At 40.2% G+C, this 6,616-nt stretch overlaps 1 long non-coding RNA gene across 1 annotated transcript; it reads left to right on the top strand.

Annotated features, from left to right (window-relative positions):
• The first annotated feature begins 661 nt into the window (after positions 1 to 661).
• LOC119236340 (uncharacterized) lies at positions 662 to 5,778 on the top strand. The gene is made up of 3 exons (XR_005123030.2): positions 662 to 1,370; positions 1,564 to 1,641; positions 5,570 to 5,778. It is a non-coding gene; the product is annotated as an uncharacterized LOC119236340 (long non-coding RNA).
• Positions 5,779 to 6,616: the final 838 nt, after the last annotated feature.

The following is a 6,616-nucleotide window of genomic DNA, read 5'->3' as shown; positions in this document are numbered from 1 at the left end:
GGTCATGAGGCCTGGACTCCCACGAACAGATATTATGGTTATATTTCTTCATAGAGCTTTGAGACTGGACTTCCTTCATAGGTCTCTGAATCTCAGTCGCCTTATCTACAAAAGGAAGGGATGGGCCCTTTTTAAATCTGAGCTTAGTGCATAAACCTGAGTCTAATGTGAGATCAAGAGGTGTTGTGGTCATTTGCTTCGTTGGTCCTGGTGTCGGCCTGGGTGAGACAACACCTAGCATTTTATAGTGTGGACATCTCTCCTCTGTAATTCACCTCTTCAACATCTGGTGTCACATTTCTCTGGACTGTTCTGCAGAATGCACCACCGCCCCATGGGATGCTCTTCAATAAATGACTCATTGATCAAAATCTACACGTTTTATCATCCTCAGGGATTCAAAATGCCCATTAGCAATTTAAAGGCATTGAGAAATTTTGTAGTAGAGAAACCTGTAACTTACTTTACCCTAAGATTCTTCAAAGTTATTTGGTCACAGAACTCTCTGCACAGACACACATTGACATGATGTTTGGGAACTGAAGGTTAACATCTTCCCTCTAGGTTTATATAGTCAAGTAGGTGTCCTGATGGCCTGGTGTGAGCATATGTGAAATGTAATAATGTTATCTTTAATGATGTCACTTCCTGGGTGGAGCTTTCTGTGCATTGAAAAGTCGTTTGGACTTGTTATGACTTGGTTTCATGACTAGATGCCTCAACTCTAAATGGCTATAAAGATTCCTTTCAACTGACCAGAAGAGGGAAGCAGAGGACCTGGGATGGTATCTGAGACCCCTGGTGGGGAATAAACACAAGATCAGGCTGCAGCAGCCTGTGAACTTGCCTTGAAAGGATCATCTCCCAAGCACAGAGATCCAGCCACATCTCAGCCACATTTTCTGCAGAACACAAGATCCCTTGTTGGCGGCCATCACCTCACACCTTTAAGTAGTTCCTTTAAGTCGTTCCATAGGAAACAGGTTTCCCTAAAGTGGAGGAGTGTGAGCCTTTGTCAAAAAGAGACTAATGGACACGACAGAGGCAATGAGGCACAGCCAGCGTAGGGACAGACCGGAGTCTCGCAACTCCAAGAGCTGAGCCTCCTCCTGGTTGTCTTGGCTCCTTCTAATCCCTGTGGGCACTGCTCAGCTGGACTCTAAGTGGAGCGGCCAAAGTGTTGGCCACAACCTGTCTTAAAATGGCAGAACTGTTAACACCAGAGTTGCTTGTCTCTGGTGACATGGGGTTCTTTGGGGATAGGATTGGATTTGGGCCCAGGTTCTACACACCAAATCCCTTCTTGCCAGAGCAATGTTCTCACCCAGGGGCCCCACAAGAGAGAAACCATGGTCACAGAACAGGGCCAGGTTCGTGCTTTTTTATATTCTTTTGACCTCAAGCATTAATGTGGATCATTGAAAAGCTGGGAATGACCCCTGGAGGATTTTTTTCTCTAATCAAATGGCAAAGCTCAAATCAAAAGTAGAGCAAGTCACCTCTTTCATACCTTTTCATGTAACTTTATTCCTTTTTCCTGAGCTTCTATATTTTAATTTTCAGATGATGAGAAAAGATGAAAGTGTGCCGGGGACAGGAGAGAGAAATGAGTTTCTCCTAAAGATCTAGAACAGAGATGGGGTAAGTCACAGATTGCAACTCTGCGACTCTTCTTAGCACAGAAGACGTATGAAAAAGAAATTCCCAAGACATGCACTTCAAGAGAATGATGCAGCCAGTAAATATCTATGAGCTTGACTCATCCTCATTACCATTTTTATCACTCTCTTCCTTGGACATGTGGGTGGGAATTAATGGGGAGAGTGAGGTAAGGAGAATGGAGTGGGGAACACAGAAGAGGACATTTTCGCTCTCCCTTTTTCTTCTCCCTCTATCATATTTCCCCCTGTCAGATCCCCTAATTATGAACCTGAGGGTCACTATGTTGAAATGGCAACTCCAGGCTGTGTTCTCTTACCCCTTCTGCTTCCTATTTCTGGGTGGCTCTGTAAGAACAGGAGTGGGGTCTTGGTGTGTTTTGATGGCGTTACCACTCCTCCCCCTACCTGGGACCCAAGGGACACCTGAGTCGCACCCTTTCCACTGTCCCGTGTCCCTTCTTGCCATTATTTTCCCCAGAGAGTTCTGTGCAAAGCAAGGAGTAGCAGCAAATGAGGATCAAGAGCCAAGCCAGCACTTGTTAATTCTTAAAGTTTGGGCACATATTTAAGCATTGATGTCTGTGTGTGATTTTTTCCTCTCCCAGTTGAATTCTCAGGCATACTGGTAGGTTCAGAGATCCAGACTCTAAGAAAAGCACTTAATTCACTTACCCGCTTAGCACCCAATTGAGGAAGAGAGAAGAGATCTTATGTCTACTTGTTACAGCGAGATAGGAAGCAGGGATTGCAAGAGAACTGGGTATGGGTGCGGACATTTCAACATAATGACCCTGCTCACTAAAATCTCTCCAGATAGAGAAATTTGCTGGGTAGTTTTTAATATCTGAAAAGAAGTCACTGTAGATTTTTGACTCCTAGGAGAAATAAACATTTACTGACCATCTATTATGCATGACATTTTACTAAGAAAGTTTCCTCTGAATATCTGTTGGATTTCTTAATTGCAAGGAACAAAAACACAATTATGACCTATTTAAAGCAGAAAGAGATTTATTTTAAAAATATTGGGTCTTTCCTAGATTTGCTAGAATTACCTTGTAGTCAAAATCAATTCTAAAAATAAAATTATCCTATCTTTGGCTGGGGGAAGATTATTGGAGTTAGTTTCTGTATTCTTTGAAATTGCTTGAATAACTTCCTTGTTACTTGGATTGTGAGATTTTTGATAACCAGCTTGTGTATTTCCTTTCTCAGTCCTGGAATCAGATATTGTCTAAGTAGCTCTGGGGCATTTTAATAGGAAATGGCATTTGGAGACAATAATCCAGGCACAGAAATTGCAATTATCAGTGGCACCTGTTATGGTTTGCTCCCTTCCCCCATCCTTATGTGGAAGTTTTAATCCCAATGGAATTGCATTTGGGGATAGAACCTTTTGAGAGTAAGGTTAAATTAGGTCCTAAGAGTCACCTCCTAATCTGACAGTACTGCTGTCCTTATAATAAAGATAAGAGAAGCAGGAGCTGCTTTCTGTCCCCCACACCCTCATATTCACAGAGGGAAAGTCATGCAGAGTCCCAGAAGATGGCAGCCGTCTACGAGGTAAAACCCAACCCTGATGAAACCTTGATCTTGGCCTCCCAGCCTCCAGAATAGAGAGAAAATAACCACTAAATCTGTGACATTTTGTTACGGTAGCCCTAGAAGACTAAGAGAGTACCATAATTATTCATTTGCTTTATCACACAAGCACACATGATACCACTAATAATGTGATTACTGTAAATAGTTTATAGGTTAATGTGTATATATATAAAATTTATTTTTGTCCTTAGGTTATATAAACTAGAGATATACAAATTACTATGTCTTAAAGTCACTCTGTAGATGTGTTTCCATGTGATCAAGCCATTTCTTTCCATGTGATCAAGCCACAATGTAGATGTGTAAGAGCTGTTTCTTTTTACTTTAAGGGGTTGCATTTAAGATTTTTCAATTTGTTTCATAATTATGTAAAATCTTACACGACTCTAAAGTCAAATGTATAAGCTATGCCTTAATTATAGAATTCTATAGAATTCTATAATTCTTTCTTTTTTTAAAGATTTATTTATTTATTTATACAAGAACCGGAGTACAGGCCAGATGCGCGGGAGGGTGAGAGGCTTCACCAGAGCCAGAGTGGAGAGCAGAACAGGCAGATTGACTGAAACACACTGCTGAGGGGAGCAGCGGGCGAGACAGGAGAGGTCTGCCCCACCATGTGGGAATCTCACCGGCCGGCCGGGATCGAACTGGCGCTGCAGAGGCTGCGGACAGCTTCACAGTGCTCCGCTCAACTCCCTGCGCCACCAGGGAAAGCCCTAGAATTCTATAATTCTATCACAACTGCCCATATGCCCAGTTACAACTCTATTTTTCCAAAAGATCTATATAATATGTTTAGGTGGTTTTACAGGAGCTACCGCACAGTGGTAACTTGTGTTTTCTCACTGCTTACTTTAAATTTTTCTTTTGTGCTTTATAATTTACCATAATATGTCCAGGTGCAGATCTATTTTTGTTCTGATGAAGAATTTCTGAAGAATACACGAAACATTTATTCTTATTTTTTTTTTTTATTTTGTATAGAGGCATATTTTATTTATTTGTTTGTTTGTTGTTGTTTATACAAGCACTGGGTACAGTCAGAAGCGCGGGAGGGTGAGAGAATTCACCAGAGCCAGAGCAGGGAGCAGAGCAGGCAGAAGGACCGAAGTACACTGCTGAGGGGAGCAGCGGGCGGCAGGAGAGGTCTGCGCGCCATGTGGGATCCTCCTCTGGTGGCCGGGGAGCAGCCGGGGATCGAACCGGCGCTGCAGAGGCCGCAGGAAGCTTCTCAACCCAGCGCTCAACCGCTGCGCCACCGGGGAGGCCCACGAAACATTTATTCTTAATGTTTGTCTTGAATCTAAGATTTATGTTTTTATCGAGTCTGAAAATATCACAATAATTTTCTCTTCATATATTTCTTCTCTATCATTTTCTTTAATCTTTCCTTTTGGAAGTACAACTAACTGCTCCTTCTCAGTCTATCTTTCCTGAGACTTAGCTTCTTTTTCACATTTCTGTCATGTGGTATTATATACTCCTTAATTTTCTCAGATTTACCTTCCAGTCCACTAATTGCTTCTTCAATTCTGTTTAAATTTGCTATTTCATAAGGGACCAGGAAAAAGACTAATTATAATAAAGTAAAAATCAAAATCAACAAGCAACTATAAACCAGAGACACACTACAGGGGGTGAGGAGGGAGTAAGATCAAAACTAGGGGAGGTGGGAATTGTATGGAGACTATCACCAAAATGAAAATGCATACATTGTACAAAAATGAAAAATCATGTAAAAAATATATAAAATTTAAAAAAAGAATAATTTATAAAAGAAGAAGAGCCCCTAAAAAAAAAAAAAAGTTTCCAAGGACACTATTGGGCCCCAGGCCTTGTTTTGCCAACTCCCACTCATTTCTTTTTATTTGAAAGTTTTATTTCTACAAAGTAAAATGTATGTATCTAAGTTCTTTAAAAAAGCTTTTTCATTGACATAGGATTTATTTATAAGACTGTATATGGCATAGAGGTATAGAGGTACACCTTCAGGTGTATGTTACCACACACCCCCCACCCCCACACCAAGGCCTCCACCTGTAGCCCTCCACAGTCAAACTCCCTCCTCACTTTACTCTCTCCCCTTCCACTCCCCCTCTGGTAGCCCCAATTCTACAACCAGACTTCTAAGGTTTGTGAACAGTTGGTTTCAACTGACCCTTTGTTTTATTTCTCTATACTCCACATATAAGAGAACCCAGTGTTTCTCTTTCTCCTTCTGACATGTTTTGCTTAGCATTATCCCTTCCAGTTCCATCATTATCACAAATGGCAAGAGTTCATATATTTTTTTTTAATAGATGATCAACTCATACTCCTGATGGTGGAAGTGTGTGCTTCAGTCCACTGACGGTGCCTGGAATTTGCTAACCCCAAGCCAGTTGTGCATGAATGTCCTGACTTGGCAATGCCTGCCCCACACAGGCAACGTGCATTTGGGCCGCATGCTCATCATTTAACATTCTGGGGACTCAGCTTAATAGGTTTGTGATTCCAAACACATAAATGAGATTGGTCTTAAGTTTGATATGCCTTTCTTTTTCTGTATGTGAGTGTGTGTGTGTGTGTGTGTGTGAGAGAGAGAGAGAGAGAGAACTAGAGTTATCTTAGTTCTGTTTAAAAATTGGAAGCTGTCTATACTTATTTTTATATTTATGTGTTTTTATTAAATTCTCATTTAGATATTTATGTTTTAAACTTTTCATCCAAAATAACTAAATCTTGGGTTTTAAATCATTCCTGTTTTTCTCTGTCTTTCATTTTGCATTAATTTATTTTGGTTATTTTCATTTTTCCTTTCTATGTTGAAAAGAATTTTTATTCTTATTCTTTTACTTGAATCAATAATTCAATTATTTTAGTTCTTACTTCAATAAGAAATCTTAAAGCTATTAATTTCTGTTGAATTAAATGAATTTTAAATTAACTTTATTTTTTGTTTAAATTTATTTAAATTTTAATCCAAGTGGCAAGTCTCTAAATTTGGTGCACAGTGTAGGTTGTAGCTCAGCTGGAATGTTCTTTTCCCAGATCTTCACACGCTGGAAGAATCACATGGTGGATTCTTCCTGATGCTCAGATCTCAGCTTAAATGCCATCTCTGAGACCCCCACCCACCTTCCTCCCAACCCCAGTCACTTTCCCATTGTTCTGTTTTATTTTTATTAAAACATGCACCATCTCTGATATTTTCTTATTGTGCTTGTTAATTAGCTGTAATCCTCCAAAATACTGGTTGAATGTAAGCATCGTGAGACAAAATTTGTGTCTTTTCCTGCTCTGAGAACAATGTAGGTGATCAGTAAGTATTTACTACATGAATGCATGAAAAATGTTCTCTTTTCCAT

The sequence above is a fragment of the Talpa occidentalis genome, unplaced genomic scaffold, assembly GCF_014898055.3.
Source record: "Talpa occidentalis isolate TD23 unplaced genomic scaffold, MPIMG_talOcc4v2.1 talOcc4.9, whole genome shotgun sequence".
Taxonomy (NCBI): domain Eukaryota; kingdom Metazoa; phylum Chordata; class Mammalia; order Eulipotyphla; family Talpidae; genus Talpa; species Talpa occidentalis.
Note: the sequence above shows the minus strand (reverse complement) of the source record. Positions and strands in the feature narration are given on the sequence as shown.